General features: G+C 44.8%; 1 protein-coding gene across 8 annotated transcripts in view; it reads right to left on the bottom strand.

Annotated features, from left to right (window-relative positions):
• The window catches only part of ZMIZ1 (zinc finger MIZ-type containing 1), a 394,693-nt gene that overhangs the window by 272,647 nt on the left and 105,830 nt on the right, over positions 1–16,216 (bottom strand). For all 8 annotated transcript variants that reach the window (XM_044420292.1, XM_044420291.1, XM_044420296.1 and 5 more), the window contains one exon: positions 399–524. The gene's annotated coding sequence lies outside the window, so the exon portion shown is untranslated. The remainder of the gene's footprint in view (positions 1–398; positions 525–16,216) is intronic.

The following is a 16,216-nucleotide window of genomic DNA, read 5'->3' as shown; positions in this document are numbered from 1 at the left end:
TATTCATGATTTTGCCCTATTCAAGTGTGATGTATTTTTCCAACCTCATTTTGCACGTCAAAAGTTAACCATTTCCTCTCCACTCACATTAACACAAAAAAGTCAATTCAGTGCTTAAGAGGTGCTTGTAGAGCATTCAGCAACTTTTGGAAGTGAGAAAATTTTTAAATCTTCCTTCCAAATGTAACTATTCTTTATTATTTCTCTGGAATATTAAAGCAGGTTAGTTTGTCATAAGAATGCAATGCTAACCATTGCCCGATAGAGTCAAACACCTGTAAATGATCACATTCCTATAAACCAGACCCTACACCTGAAAAATGAAAACAAATTCTCAATGCACTTGAAAATCCTAATTCTTACGTTCAGTTTGTCACAACACAAGATGTGCACATTACCTTTAAGTGGTTCAGCATTGAGGAGCAAAAACTGCTGGTCTGAAGTGGATCTCACTCTTGACGGGACTGGTAAGATACACAGCTTGATGACAATGTATCTGGTACAGTTAATTCCTCAGACTTTTCCTGCAACAAAAAGAGTAGGTATTTCTTTTTAATAAGGGTTACAAATGAGTTCCGTTCCCAGGAACACCTTTAAGTGGAACATGTATGTAAATTGGATCACGTATATAAAATGCATATAAAACATTTAAGAAAGACTTTCCTGTACAGCTGACCCTCCACATTTGTGGAGGGTTAGGAACTCAGGACCACTGCAAAAGTAGAAAAACTGCCGATATTTCCATTGCCCCTCCTAATTCATGGTGCCTCCTCTCTACACCATGGAAATGCCAGAGGGATTTTCCTCTCCGGATGGATGAGGCCAGAAGCCTCATTTTAGAGGTTCCCTCATGCTCCAAGGACTGCCAATTCCATTTGCATTAGGTCAAACTTATAAGGGAATCAAAAGCAGTTTTTTAGCCCTATAATAAACCTCTAAAAGAGTGAGTGACTTGTCCAAGTTCAAGGAGCTTCATCACCCAGCAGAGAACAGAAACTCTTATTTCAGACATCCTAACCCAGACTTCTAGAAGGCTGAGCTAAGATCTGGGGGATGAAATTTGGTCCCCAGCCAGTGACAAACCTCACCAGGGTGCCTTTGGGTCAGTCACTGACCCACCTCACAGTTGTTGTGAGGACAAAATTAAGAGGAGCAGGACTGTGCAAGTCTTGAGTTCCTTGAAGGGAAAAGGGCAGGGCATAAATATAATAAATAAAATACTACAGCAGGCCGGCTACATTCCTTTTTAGCAACATAACTCCAGAGTGCTTCTTAAAGGAGATTCAGCTTGAAGTTGAATGTACTTAATTGTTATATACATTAGAGGCTTTCTAACTAATGGTTCATTTAATTCCATTTTCGAACCCTTCCTCTAATTGGCTCACAAGCTGTAATTCTTCCATTAACAGAGAAACCCAATTTGTGCTTTCCCTTTTCATACAAATAGAACTTGCTCTTTCACATGAGTTCACAGATCCAACGTTACATTTCTCACATAAGTAAAGCATTCCTTGTGATTATTTGCCACCCATGTACCTATGTCTTCACTCCAACTCTTGCGGGGTGGGGAGCATTTCACACTCTGCAAAGCAACTAGTCCTGGATTACCATAAACTCAGCAAAGAGTGCCAACCCGTCACGGCTCTCCAACAATTGTACCTATATTATACTTTTTTCAACATTTTTTCTTGCATCCACACACTCACTTTTTGCATTTGGATACAGCAAAAAATGCAATGTGTGAAGCTCTGCAGACTGTCTGCAGATGGCAGGGCATGGATTATACTTAATTCTTTAGAATGTCAACTGATGGCACCCGAGAAGCCACCAGCAGTGCCACCTCTCCCCTGTGCACTTCTGTATTTAGAGTGTGTGTTCCCAGCCGCCACCACTTCAGAGCTGATTTCTATGCTTCCGATTTCCACGTGACTTCAACTGCACAGCTTCCAAAAACGTCATCTCCTGAAGCTAAGTAAACTTTGAAGTGGACCAGCGACCCACTTCTCACCTCAGCGGGGAGTATCACATCTGGAGCTTTCCTGTGGCCCATCTCGCTGCTCTTATAATGTAAGGATGCAGAAGCTACAGAAGAAGGACATGGTTGGGTCAAAAGAATCCCACATAGGGAGGAGGACAACATCAGCATAGCTCTTCCAAGGGGATTGCGGCACCCTTCTGTGAGTGTAGCGTAGGCTGGAGCTACAGGGAAGGGCAACCTTATTGCTCCTCCAATTGGCCTCTGGTCACCTGAACCATACCACATGGTGCAGTGGTTAGAATGATGAGTTGGCACTCCAGAGACCAGGGCACCATGATGCTCTCAATGGGTGAGTCTGGGCCAGTCACTCACTCATCCTAACTTCCTCACAGGGTTCTTGCAAGGATAACATGGACAGGTGGAAGGTGATGTAGGCCACCCTGAGGGATCCTTAGAGGAAAGACAAGATACAAGGTAAATAAACGAATGACATTGCTAGAAATGGTAGACCAGTAGAAAGTCATCCAATCAAAACAAGGCATGAACCAGCTTCCAGATGCTCTTGAAAAACGATGCCCATTCTCTGAAATTAGCTCCAATGGGAATAAGTTCCCAAGCTAGCCATCAAGCCAGCGATGAGGCAATGGGAGAAAATGAACACATGGAGAAAGGCAGTGGAGTGCTTTCCCGTCTTCTTCTTCCTTCACCCAAATTACCAACAACAAACTGCATGCAAATCTGGGGTTGTTCACTTCCATCAGCTCCTACAAGGCAGCACATGGCCATCTCCTGGTTGCTAAGCATCACAGGAGTAGCTAAGCAGCTCACCACCGCAGAACTCCCTGTGCGCCATCCTTATTTAACTGGTCTTGAACGTGGCCTAAATAAAAAGTGCCTCGATGGTGCAAGAAGGCTGGCATCAAAGCGACAGCACACCCATCAGGAAAAAAGCCCATCTTTGCGCGTTTGTCTTGATTTGCTTTAAGAAAGGAAGAAGCAAAGAAATGCTGGAGGGAAAGGAGTTAGCAGCATCTCTGGTTCATTATATCCAGCTCCAGTCATGCAAAACCACGAGGGAAGTGAACTTCTCAGTGGAGTTGCAAACTTTAGCCAGTTTAATCAGTAGATTGATCTGCTAAATAGAGAGATTTTAGATCAAAATGGTTGGGAGGTTTAGAATGCCCTTGCTTATGTTTACTATTATTTGCTGGCAGGCTATTACTGTAACATGGAATGAAACAGGAATCTTGAAGAAGCTCGTAGGCTATTTTACGGGTCCTTCTCATAAAGTTACACTTAAACTTCTCAAAAAGGTAGCTTTATTAAGATTAGCATAATATGAACATTTATACTGAATCATTCAGTTAAGAGACTCATGATTAATCCACTAAAATACTTAGTTTCATTGAACGTCCAATATATTTGTCTGGGGAACACAGCTGTACAATGTAAATGACTAGCCCGAAGAAGAGCCTTGTGTTTGGAAAGCATTAAATATAGCAGAACCTCAGAGGTACAAATATTCCCTCCTAGGATGCTTCTGCCATTTCTGTGCCTCTCTTATGAAAATATTTTCCTGCTCACTCTCTGCACAGCTGTCTTTCCATCAAGCAGCCAGAACCACTCAGCAGATGCTACTCACAACTGGTTAGACAGCTATTCATCTTCTCTGGCCACACGTTGTCCACGCTTTCTTCCTAAGAAGTGAATCCCACTGACCTCACACCGGACCTACTTCGGGTTGGGCTGCTTGTGCCTCTGCAGGTATTTTCTACGGTATGCCCGCAGAGGAGTTGAGTGGTGGAGTAAAACCACTCTCGGTTGCAAAGCTTGCACCTCCCCAGAGCCTCCCTGCCCTTTCTACACATTATATCATAGTAAAGTGTGCACTGGACAGAGAACTAAAGATAATCCTGCCTCCCAGCTGGAGGTACTTGCGAATTTATATGCAAAATTCAACTAGCAGATGGGCTACTACTGGGACAAAACCAATGAAAGGCCTCAAAGGTCTGGAGAGGCAAGCCCTACTTCATTAGGTGGACAATACATGCCTTTCTGAAGAAAGGCTGATTTCAACTGCAGGATACAGTTGCAGAAGTACAGCTAAGAAAGGCTTGGGTGTAGCTAAATACAATGCAATGTGCTGCTTCCAGTTATGTAAATAATTTTCACAGCCATAGAACCAAAAGTGGAGGTTGAAGGTAAATGTGGATCTAGGCCAAGAAGGGTTTGGGTCCTCTTGGCATTGGGCTGTGGTTCCTGCTTAAAGCTTGAGAGATACGAAGATGGAAAGGGGGGCAAAGAATTAAGGGGTGGATTTCATATATTTTTATTAGAAGCAAAGATTCCTGCATGGCATGAATAACCTGCCTTTCCTCTTCTGGCAAGGAACCCAAAGTGGTTTGAAGGGGTCTCCTCTCCATGTTATCAGCACAGCAATTCTGCAAAGTGGGTTAGGCTGAGAAGTCTGTGACTGACCCAGAGTTACCCAGAGAGCTTCGTGGCCAAGGAGGGACTAGAATGCAGGCCCCGTCCCAGTGCACCCCTTTTATCCACTGCACCACACTGCCTCTTGCTTCTGGCAAGGCTCAATCAAAGGCCCAGTTCTAACCTATAAAGCCTTTTTAAAAATCCACTTACCCCATGACCGTCTAAATCTGTACTCAAAAGCAAGCCTCCCTGACCTGGTTCACACAACACAACAGCTCGGCATGGGTTAATTCACCTTGAGAGCCAAGATGCAGACTAGCCTTCCTTATGAATATGCAACCTGTTCGGATGCAGCTGGCCAGGGTCACCTGAAGGCTAAGAGCCGAAACCCTTGCGTACCCACACTTGTTTTAACCTTCCAATAACACCTGCTGTCTGGGCTCATGTGACACGACCAGTCCGGTCCAGGGCTGCCTAGCCATAATGGTGACCACCATGACTCACAGATCCCCCAGGATAAATTAGCTCATTACTGGCTACCACACCGTGTCTACTGGGATTTACCTGCAAGCAAGGAGACCCAAGTTTGTAGCCTCACTTTGCTCATCAGGTCGGAACCAGTTAGGTGTCAAGGAAGATCTTGTCTGTACCACATGGCTTGCATACTGCTCTATTTCCCATGATGTTGCAAGCCATCGTTCCTGTTTGGGTAATATTCAATTACATAAGGAAGAAATACTTGAATTTAAATGGAGGAGCTCTGTTCAAGGGAAACCTCAACAATACTTGTCTTTCAAACATCCATCCAAACCCATCCCCTTTTCCCCCTACAGTTCTTTTTCCTTTCTTTTTTTTTGGGAAAGTGTAGAGGGGGAACAGTTCATGACAAGAAGACACCCGCAGTTGCACAAGACTCAAATGGTTTAGCAGAGTATCAGTGGACCGGTAGAGCCAGCTGCAAGTTATAAACGTCCAGGCAGGCAAACACGAGTGGCATCCCATCTCCTCTGCCAAAAATTCCAAGCAATTAGAATAGCACTTTCAGCTCTTTTGCAAGTTGCCAATATGGAGAATAAACACCAGCAGTGGAGGAAAGAGACAGAGTGGAGGAAATACATCTTATTTTATTGAGTTATTTGAAAATACATATTTTTAAAAATCCCCCCCTCCATGAGCATTCACTCGTGGGGCTCGGCTTGATCCTTCCTCCATCTCACTCCCAGTTTCGTAAAATTTTAGAACTTAATATTGTCGCCCTCAAGAAAAGGAAAGCACGCAAAAGAGATAATGTGTGTTTACTTAGACTCGCGGCACAATTCTTATTGTTTAAGGCAGTCACTGTGGTCTCAGGTGAGGCCCTGTAGGGGATGGAGTAGGTGGGATGAGGGCCAGGGAGGCTTGAGTCCAAGCTCCCATTCTGTGGCGAAGTGACCTGGGCCAAGCCAGGCCAGAATGACTTGTCTCACCGGCTCGTTAAAAGGCAAAAATGCCCATCCCACGCATTCCCGGGCTCCTTGAAGGGAGGGGGAGATTCCCAAGGATAGATTAAATCTTTGTGTTGATACTTGCTGTGATTGTTCTGGATAAATTTTCCACTTGCTAGCCAGGCACGACTTCATTGTGAACTTAATTTACCGCTTGCCAGCAAAACTCACTGGCTCTGGGGCAATGCTAACCTCAACAGAGAGGTGGGCATCCTAAGACTCTGGCTTTCCCTTTGGCTCAGATTAAAATCCAGTTGAAGAACTATTGGGGAAGACTGCCAGCTGTGCCCCAGCCCATCCAGTCCCTGCAAACAGCCCCTCTCCTTTTCTCGCTGGAAAGGCTGCACTTCCTGGCACAAGCACAGCAGTTGCATTCCAGCCATGGGCAGAGGGACGGAGAGGTGTTCTTCTCCCTCCCCTTTCAGGATGCTAGGAAGAAAGGTCCCAGTACCCCCTGGGAAGTGTAGTTTTACAGGGGGGTATTGCCATGCAGGCACTGATTAGCACAGGGAACTGGGAAAACCCTCCTTTCTCCTTGCACCTTCAGGAGAAATGCTGCTTGTCCTGCTTAGCTCAGTGGAGAGGGGCTCTTAAAAGGAAGGAAAGGGAAGGTTGTTCCAGCAGGTTGGGTGATTGGGAAGGGGGGACTGGCTGGGAAGTAAGCCAGGCTTTGGCAGTGGAGGGGGTATAAAAGAGCCTTCCATATGGTCAAGCCAATCCAATATGAGCATCACGGGAAGCCAACCATCTCTTTATTTATTTTAAATGGCCACCTTTCATTCTGAAGGCATTGCAAGTTCTAAGCAAGAAGGTGATGGGGTTGGTCCAGCCAACATGATGGGAAGCCCGATTCCAGCCATGTTTTCCCACTGATTTCAGTGGGACTTAACTTGCAACCAAGCCTGCCTGAGACTCACGAATGGAAGAGTTGCATAAGAAGGCAATTCTGTGCTTTCTTGCTCAGCAGTAACCCTGCCGAACCATCATTACTGCATTGCATTCATATCCTCCCTCTTTTACTCTTGCGAGGAACCCAAGATGGCTTCCATTATCTCCTTCCACTCCAGCCCTGTAAGGTAGGTTAGGCTAAGGTGGACAGGCTAGCCCAGGAGCCTCATGGCTGAGCCAGAACTAGAAGCCAGATCTCCCAGGCTTCCAGTCAACACTTTCACCACCACACCAAACAGACTGCCAGTGGGCATGAAGCAAGACAGCCAGCTAAACCAGGGCTTGATGTGCTTTTACGCCTGTGGCTTACATACCACAGTGGTTCAGAAAAAAACAAACAAATGACGTTTTGACTTCTCTGAGCATGTCTCTTGCCATCCTCATAGTAAATGGGGATATTGCTGGGAAGGAAACACAGCTTTGATAGCTCTCGGAGTCATCTCTCAGAAGAGAGATTTGCCATAAAGGGGTGGGGGGTTGTTTTATAGTCTAATAATCTTTTCAAAACTGGCAAGTGCCAATTTCTACTCTGTTAAAACTAGTAAATTTTTATGTTTGTAATCCTTGGCTGTCAGAAGGAAAATAACAGGCTTCTTCAGGAAGACTCCATGGCTGGAAATAGAGAACAGCTAGGCAAGGAGTTGCTTGTGGCACAAGCCGGGTCTCTTGATTTGGTTTGTGATTATACCTCTTCAAAGCCTGTAAAAATGCTTCCAGAAGGAAATATCCATCAAACAAAGGCCTGAAATGGACTATAATATGATAGCTGTCAGCACCCTTTGGACCCCTGCCAACCATCTCCAACGTAGTTAGAGGGCTTTAAAAAAACAAAAACAAAAAAAACTGTGACTCCAGACTGACACTTGAAGCAAACTTTTTCCAACCTGGACTAAAATCAGAGTCCTTCTTTGCTTTTCCACCCAAAGGTGGACTGTGAGAGGGTATCAGCTTCCCCACTTGCTATTTTCTTTGTAAGTCTTGATGCTGACTAGAAGGACCAGCTTGGAGCAGACCTCCTCCCCTGGGGAGAGTGTTTCTGTGTGGGGAGCTGCATTGAAGCCATCTGCTCCCAACAGAAAAGGCTGACCGGAAGTTGCCAAGGCCAGAGCAGTGAATCTTGCAGAGATGCTGCAGGCAGCCTCTTCTGAGAATGGATGCTCTGAACTCCTGGCAGCTGCTAATCATTCCCAGTAAATGTTATCTGTAATAATCTGATAGTAAATGATGATGATGTAATAAATAAGAAATGATCGTCTGTAATGGTACCTCAGTGCATTCTACTCTGCCTCACCAGCAAAGCATCTGGGAATGGCTGAACTAGCACGTTCATGGCACCATCTTGCAAATTTAGAGAGGGGAAAGTCATCCAACATCCAGCATTCCCAGCGACTGAGATGCTGAGAGTCTTCCTCTCTAAGCGAGCCTCCTGAGTATTCCTCTGTCCCTGCCCTGCTTTGCAGCCTCACCCAATCCTGAAGATCCAAATGGTTGCATTTTCGTAACTGCCCTGAAGCGGTAAGCTGAGCTGTCTGCATTGTCTCTGCTAATGCAAACCCTTAATTACTTCGGAGAGAAAAGAAACAGAACAGTAAGCAAAGGACTGATAAAGACCAACATTCCATTTCCGAGGTTTCCAAAACTGTGTATGGGAGGGTGGAATTATTTCTTTTTAGGGGATGCCCAGTCTATCTCTGTTGTCACTCGCAGGACAAGCCTTTTGGACTGAGGGGGATACTGATGGATAAGCATGTTCAAATAGGCTGTTTTATTAATCCTATCCGTATATGAATATGCTCACTCTGAAATCAAAGTAAATTAATTTGCACTTCTAGTTTCCAGACTGTTTGCATTTTTATCATTCCTTTCTCATTGTCCTCAAACTCATGAGAGCTAGAAACTTTAAACTAGGTTCCCAGAATTCTAGTAGGGCCGATATGCCATATAGATGTGCAATGACCATACAGATGTGTGCAAATGCAGTGTGCACATTAAGTATGGTTCGTGTTACAATATTCTTTATAAATTTTGACAGCTATGAATTACCAAGTTTATTTTTAAGGACAGGAAGTTAAGTTGTCAGCATAGCAGGGCATATTCTATAAGCTGTATTAACATTTAGAATGCTGAGTTCTAGTTGCTGTGCATGGAGACTCTCTGCCACTGTTACTTCATCTGTAACTTTGTTTTATAAATAAACCACACAAACAGGCTCTCTTTGATTGCTCTGAGCATCCAGCATTAAGTGCTGGGGCATAGCTTTAGGCATAATTGTACAACTGAATTCATCAGCTGCCTAATTATCATGCATTTTGCATTTATTTCTGCCAATTAAAAAAGGCAGAAACTATTAACAACTTTTACATAAATACCGTATTTGTTCTCTGCAAAAGACATGAGGCTAATTTGCCAGCGATTAACCGATTATCTAATTTTATAGCTGTCACTCTGCTGAACGCCATTTACCCCACACCCAGTAGCAAAGCAACAAAGCCCCAGAAGTTCTCTTCCCTCATGGAATCCCCTGTCCTGCCCCATCACGACTCGGCCCGGCACAGTTGTCAGATTGGGACGCAGGTGATCAGAAGGTTGGCAGTTCGGCTCCGTGCAATGGGGTGAGCACCCGCTGCTTTGCCCCAGTTCTTGCTTACCTAGCAATTCAAAAGCACACAAATGCAAGTAGACAAATAAGTGCCATTTTGGTGGAAAAGGTAACAGCATTCTGTGCATCTCGGTGTTTAGTCATGCTGGCCACATGGCCGTGGAAGCGTCTTCAAACAACTCTGGCTTACAGAGACACAGCTAGCCTGCATGTGTGGAGGAAACTTTACCTTTACCTACAGTTGTCAGGCTGCCAATTTCATAACCCCACCCTCCTTCCCCATATGAACATCAACCCAACAATACGCATGCACATAACACCAGGCATAGTCTGAAGTGTGCTTGCAAGTCCTGGATTTGGGAGGGACATTGGTTTGAGAGGCTGTGCATCCCATGAGCTGAGGCTCACCAAGGGGAATGGAGGAAGAAATCACTCCTGAAACAGGAAAGTGAGAACAAAGATGCTCCCAGTTTGCGGACCAGGAACTGCCGCGTTACATCTGTGCTGGATCTTCAGTGTCACTTGTGAAAGCTCCACCTTTGTTTGCCACAAAGCTGCCATACGAATGGATAAAGCAGGAAACTAAGCATCTAAGGGATATACACAATATGTAGCCTCAGCTAACTAAAGGTATCCAGCACAAGCTTGTGTGTTTAGGAACACATGGGTCTCTTCATGTGATATAAGTTTGCAGCAGTGGACAGTGGTGAAATTTGGCTGCTGACGGACACATGACTTAGCCTTCAGATTTTAGGATAGAACTAAATTCCTGTTCCCCTTCATGGATCACTGCCTTGCCATGGTGAAGGGGCTTGTGTAACTTCTATCAAACTTGGGACTCTTTTTATTATTGGCTAGAGAAACGGGACTTCGCATAGATTTAAATATGTTTTTAAGTTTAAATGTTTTAATGTATATATTTTAAAATGTTATGATGATTTAACTTATTTGTTGTAAGCCGCCCCGAGCTTCGGCAAATGGGGTGGCATAAAAATGTTTTAATAAATAAATAAATAAAATAAATGGAAAAAGAAGGGTGTGGGGGCTGACCCAGCGGGCTCGAAGTTTTTGATAATGGATGTTGTTTGTAGTTTTCTTTTTGTTTTTTAGGATTATAATTTCAAATAAAACTTATTAAAAGGCGGGGGGGGGGCTTGTGTAGTACCTATAAGCTATGCCATGCAGGGGCACCCAAGACGGACAGGTCATAGCAGAGAGCTCTGACAAAGGTGATCCACTGGAGAAGGAAATGGCAACCCACTCCAGTATCTTTGCCATGAAAACCCCATGGACAGTACCAAAAGGCAAAAAGATATGATGCCGGAAGATGAGCCCCTCAGGTCGGAAGGTGTCCAATGTACTATTGGGGAAGAGCGGAGGGCTAGTACTAGTAGCGCCAGAAAGAATGAAGCGACTGGGTCAAGGCCGAAAGGACACTCTGTTGCGGGTGTATCTGGAGGTGAAAGGAAAGTCTGATGTGGTAAAGAACAATACTGCATAGGAACCTGAAGGCCTGCGAGGGAAGGTGGAGGACAGGAGAGCCTGGAGGAATGTTGTCCATGAGATCGTGATGGGTCGGGCACGACTTTGTGATTAAACAAAAAACAAGATTCCTGTCAAAATCAGGGAGGTGCTCTTGGACCACACATCCAACTTCCTATTCTTCCAATTGTTCACGAACGGCAGAGAGGTGAGGGAAGAGTCAAGAGCCTCATATTAACTGGAAGGCACAAAAAGGCCAAGTAACAGCAAGCCATATATGCTTTTTTTAAAGCAGCAAAGAAACTGTTTTCATTTTTTTAAAAAATACACCCTTAGTCCACATGGTTTGCAAATGCAGGTAGGATAAGAAATTTTGCAAGGAAACAGGGGGGAGTAGGAGTGAGGAGAAATCCTCATTTGTTGTGGTTTTAAACTCCCGTGGTTTTTAAGGTCTTGCTGCTCAATTTTTTCAAGGGCACTCCGTGGATATCTTTTTCTTATGATTGTGGGCACCATTTTTAGAACAAGAATACTGACACATCAAGTACAGCACTCCCAGCCAGGCAAAACAATAATTACCAAAATTAAAATGGTAACTACAATATGTAAATTAGCTGCAGCCCTCCAGCTCAGTAAAAATTTTTGTTCAGATCCTCAGCACAGACTATATTACATATTATGCATGTGTTTACATCTCTCTCTTTCTTTCTAATGCTATGAAAGAGGCAATTTAGATCACATATTTTAATGGGTTCTGTAAGGAAAATTAAAAAGGAGAATAACATTATATTTGCATTCCTCCTGGGTAACAAGGAGGGCAAGTATAAAAGCAGGAAGGCCTGCTTACCAGTGGATTCAAAGGCCTTTCCAAGCAGAAAAGCAAATAACTATGTTTATCTAAAGGCATTTCAGAAAGTCAGAATAAATACTGTGAATGATTTCCTGTCTATAGCAAATGAAGCAATTAGTTCATTTAATTTAAACAAACTAATGCATAGCAGGCCAAGTATGGGCCAGCTTCCTAGTACAAAGTTTATTTCAAATTAGTTAAGAGCATACTGGTGAGGTGAGCTGCAGTTCTGTTCTTTTGGACTCTCTCCTTGTCCTTTTCCTTCTTCCTCCTCCTCTCTCTTCCTTCAACATCTATGAAGCCATTGGCCAATTTGATATGATGTCACCGTACAACCACGGAAATTTAGGCATGTCTAATTGAGGTGGGAGGGCAAAAAGAACTGAAGTTCGTAAGATGTATAAGCATTTGAAATTAAATTGAGTCTTGATGTGTGTGCGCGACTGCAAGAGAGGGAGAGATTCTGCAGCAATTCAGTTGTGGTTTCTAAGTATATGGTACCTCCTGGTTGTATACTTTGTGACAGTATGGGAAATAACAGGGTTGCTCTTATTATCTGTGCGTGAGTGTGCGTGTGTGTGTGTGTGTGTGTGTCTGTGTGTGTGTGTCTTAAATAAGACTGAAAACCAGCAAAGCTTCCTGGCATTGTTTGTTTGGAGTCAATGCTCCAAAGCCATGCACATAATGTTCTTCTAATTGCCATTTACAAGCCCATTGTTTCAACATTCAAAACTACCTTTCGAGCACTGCACAAATACCAACCTTCCTCTCCCCCTGCCTTCTACCCACTGAGCGCATTCAGCCTCTGATTGCTTGGTTGTGCGTATCACTCTTCTGCGCCAGGGCAGGCCTGGAAAGCATAATCACAGATCTGGTATCTCACACTCCCATTGATAGCTGGGTTCATTGCCAAATCTAATTTGTATGGAGCGCGATATGGAGCAGATGGAGAGAAAGGGCCACATGCGACGCTGGCTTTTATTCTGCCCACTAGCCTCAGCAAGGAGCTGCGCACTGCCTCTTGACGAGGCTAATGACACTGAAGGCTCTTGCGCATGACCAATCTCCCTCGTCAGGCATGGCTTGCCAGCATTATGCTCTGCCGGGCGGGGTGGGAGAGATGCTGAACTTGAGCACCACTGAACGCTGGAGTTAGGGGTGTGTGTTGGAGGGAGGGAAGGAAGACATACGCCACGGACCTGGCTTCCTTCTACGGTCTGTTTTGCATGGCTAGTGAAATGGTCCACAGGGAAGATGGGCGGGTGAGTGAGAAGGGAAGGGAAGGGCTTTTCATCGCAGGCAGGCAGGCACGTACCTGAGTGATGCATCGCCATGGACTCCGAAGAGTCCCCTGCTGATGGAGCCCAGTCCATCCCCAGGCAGAGACAATGGCCAAACTTTGCTGCCCAAGTTGCCTATTCCTTCTGTGCTTTGGAGCCCTGCATGGATTGGCAGCAGATTATTTGGGAGGTGGGATCACCTGTGCACACCTGTGCCCTCTGACCTGTGCTCTCTTCATGAAACCTTTCACACAACCATTCTTATTCTGTCAAAATGTTTTTACTGATTATAATAATTGGCTCCCTTTACACATTTAACTCATTTTTACTGCAGTGCAAATAGATGGGCAAGGAATGGAGGTAGTGACAGATTTTATTTTCCTGGGCTCCAAGATCACCGCAGATGGGGACTGCAGCCATGAAATTAAAAGACGCTTGCTCCTGGGGAGGAAAGCTATGGCAAATCTAGACAGCATACTAAAAAGCAGAGACATCACCCTGATGACAAAAGTTCATAAAGTCAAGGCTATGGTTTTCCCAGTTGCAATGTCTGGCTGTGAAAGTTAGATCATAAGGAAGGCTGAGCAATAAAGGATTGAGGCCTTTGAATTGTGGTGCTGGAGGAGACTCCTGTGAGTCCCTTGGACCGCAAGGCGATCAAACCAGTCAGTCCTAGAGGAGAGCAACCCTGACTGCTCTTTAGAAGGCCAGATCCTAAAGATGAAACTCAAATACTTTGGTCACCTTATGAGAAGGACTCCCTGGAGAAGAGCCTAATGTTGGGAACAATAGATGGCAAAAGAAGAAGGGGACGGCAGAGGATGAGATGGCTGGATGGAGTCACTGAAGCAGTCAGAGTGAGCTTAAGTGGACTCCGGAGGATGGTGGAGGACAGGAAGGCCTGGAGGAATGTTGTCCATGGGGTCACGATGGGTTGGACATGACTTCTCGACTAACAACAACAACAATTTAACTGTATTGCATTAATTTTAAATTTTTGTTGCTTGTCTGCTGGGGCACTTGGGTTAGAAGTGGATTGCTAGCCATCTCTGCATGTGCTGGCTGATTTCCCCAATTCCCCTCACTGTTTGTGGCTTGCCATGTACAAACCCAGCGAGCAGGTGGCTGAGCTGCTCAACCAGGCATCCTGGTCTCATGCCTGCCAGCAAGGTGTACGCAGGGTGGTTAAGAAGTCATGGTGACCTATCACTCTCCTGTCTTGGGAACTCGGCTGCTGATGAAGGTGTCAGGTCACTCCCAATTTAGCACTGTTTGCAGCTTACTCACTGTCCCATTGAGCTCAATGGACACTATCAAGAATGGTGCCAGCCCCTGTCTGGACAGACTCACTGGGGAGGCTGCTGGTTCTGCTCCACTCTAGAACCAGGACTCAGGACATGGATCTTGGCCATGAAAACTGCCGAAGCTCATCCTTTACTGCGACTGCCCTTCTCCATTCTGAAAAGTAGCTTCTTTGCCAAACTTGGACAACAAGTTCATATAGCATCCATGCACTGTGCAATCTTCTACTTCCTTATGCCACCTCACTAATTTTCATGACACATTATACTTTATATTCCAGCCCAGTTGATAGGCTCAGGGAAACTTACACTGGTTATCCATGCTTAAAAGATGGGTTTTACCAAAAAACAAAAAATGCACAAGACAAACTACCACAGAAGATGCTTGGTTAGGAGGACTTCCAGGCAAAACAGATTTCTAGATGTGAAGCATGTCATTCGAGCCATTGGTTTCTATTTGTTCCCCTCCTTTCTTGGTACTCGAGACATCTTACAATCAGAGTTAAATAAAAACTGGGTTAAAACAATAATTCAACACACATATTACAAACACAATTAGAAACACTACCATAGCAGAATAAAATCAGCGCCCAGCTCAACAGACTGACTCACCTGCCAAAGGTCTGCTTGAATGAAAACGCTGCTCCCTGCCAGAGGAAAGCTATGGCAAGGGATCCATCCTGGCCACCCCCAGCAGGGGGTGCCACAGCCTGGGGGAACCCACTGAGTAAGCCTTTTCTTGTGTCATCACCAAGCATGCCCCTGATGGCAGCAATGCAGAAAGCAGACCTCTCCCAAACTTCTTCAGACTCTGGCAATTACGACACAAGGGGATGTTGCCGGACTACCATTCCCATCATCCCCAGGCACCGGTGAGATACAGTGCGACTTGTCATTTCGGGACCTAAAGTAGGGAGCGACCACTCTAAGTACAAGAAACAAGCAGCACCTGCATCTCTTCCAGAAAACGTTCCAAATAATTATCCAAGGTAAAGAAGTCACATTATCTTCGTAGTGAGGTCTGAATTGTTAAACCACAGTTTGTGATGACAAACCAGAATCAGGAGGTATGATTTCCAGGGGGTTGCAAAACATGATTTGTACTCATGATGGATGGTGTGCAGTCTGAATCCATGGTTACACACCATCATTTCAATTCCAGGGGGCACACTCCGTAGAGATGGGGGCAAATACAGGAATCTGAGCGAAAGCAAAAGCAAATTAGCACCTCTAAGCCATGCTTTGCTTAGAGTCCTTCAGGAAGATCCACAGGCCTAACAGCAAGGTGAACTCAGCTCTCCCTAATCACAATCCAACAGTCAAACATGAAATGGATGTGGCAGAAGCTTTTCAAAAATGTAATTCTTAATGCAGTCACAGTATCTTGTCACTAAAAGTATAAAGTCCGGGTGCGTATGTACACAAACAAATATGCACGCTTGCCTTGATATAATTTTAGCACTTTTTAACACTCTGCAATCATCGGGCATTTTTCTTGACTACACCAAAACATCGTAATTTCTGCAGAAAACATCATATTTTCCACTAGATGAATTTTATGCTCTTTCGCCTGCTCCACGTTACCGCATATTGCAAATATGGAGCCTTACTCTTATGACGGCTCTGCAAAGTCATTTTCTGCGGAGAATGCGGCAGCTCAAGCAGTTTTGTGAATGAGCGACTGGCTGTATTTAAGAAATCCTGATTCCAATATGCTGCAGTTGCAATATAACCTAAGCAGATCTGGGAACGAGGTGATCTGCTTAAGTAGAAAAAAGCAGGGGAGTACTGAAGGTTACTCTTGTTCACCAGGCATTTACTACAGAGAGAGAGAGAGAGAGAGAGAGAGAGAGAGAGAGAGAGA

The sequence above is a fragment of the Varanus komodoensis genome, unplaced genomic scaffold, assembly GCF_004798865.1.
Source record: "Varanus komodoensis strain SLA01 unplaced genomic scaffold, ASM479886v1 scaffold11, whole genome shotgun sequence".
Taxonomy (NCBI): Eukaryota; Metazoa; Chordata; class Lepidosauria; order Squamata; family Varanidae; genus Varanus; species Varanus komodoensis.
Note: the sequence above shows the minus strand (reverse complement) of the source record. Positions and strands in the feature narration are given on the sequence as shown.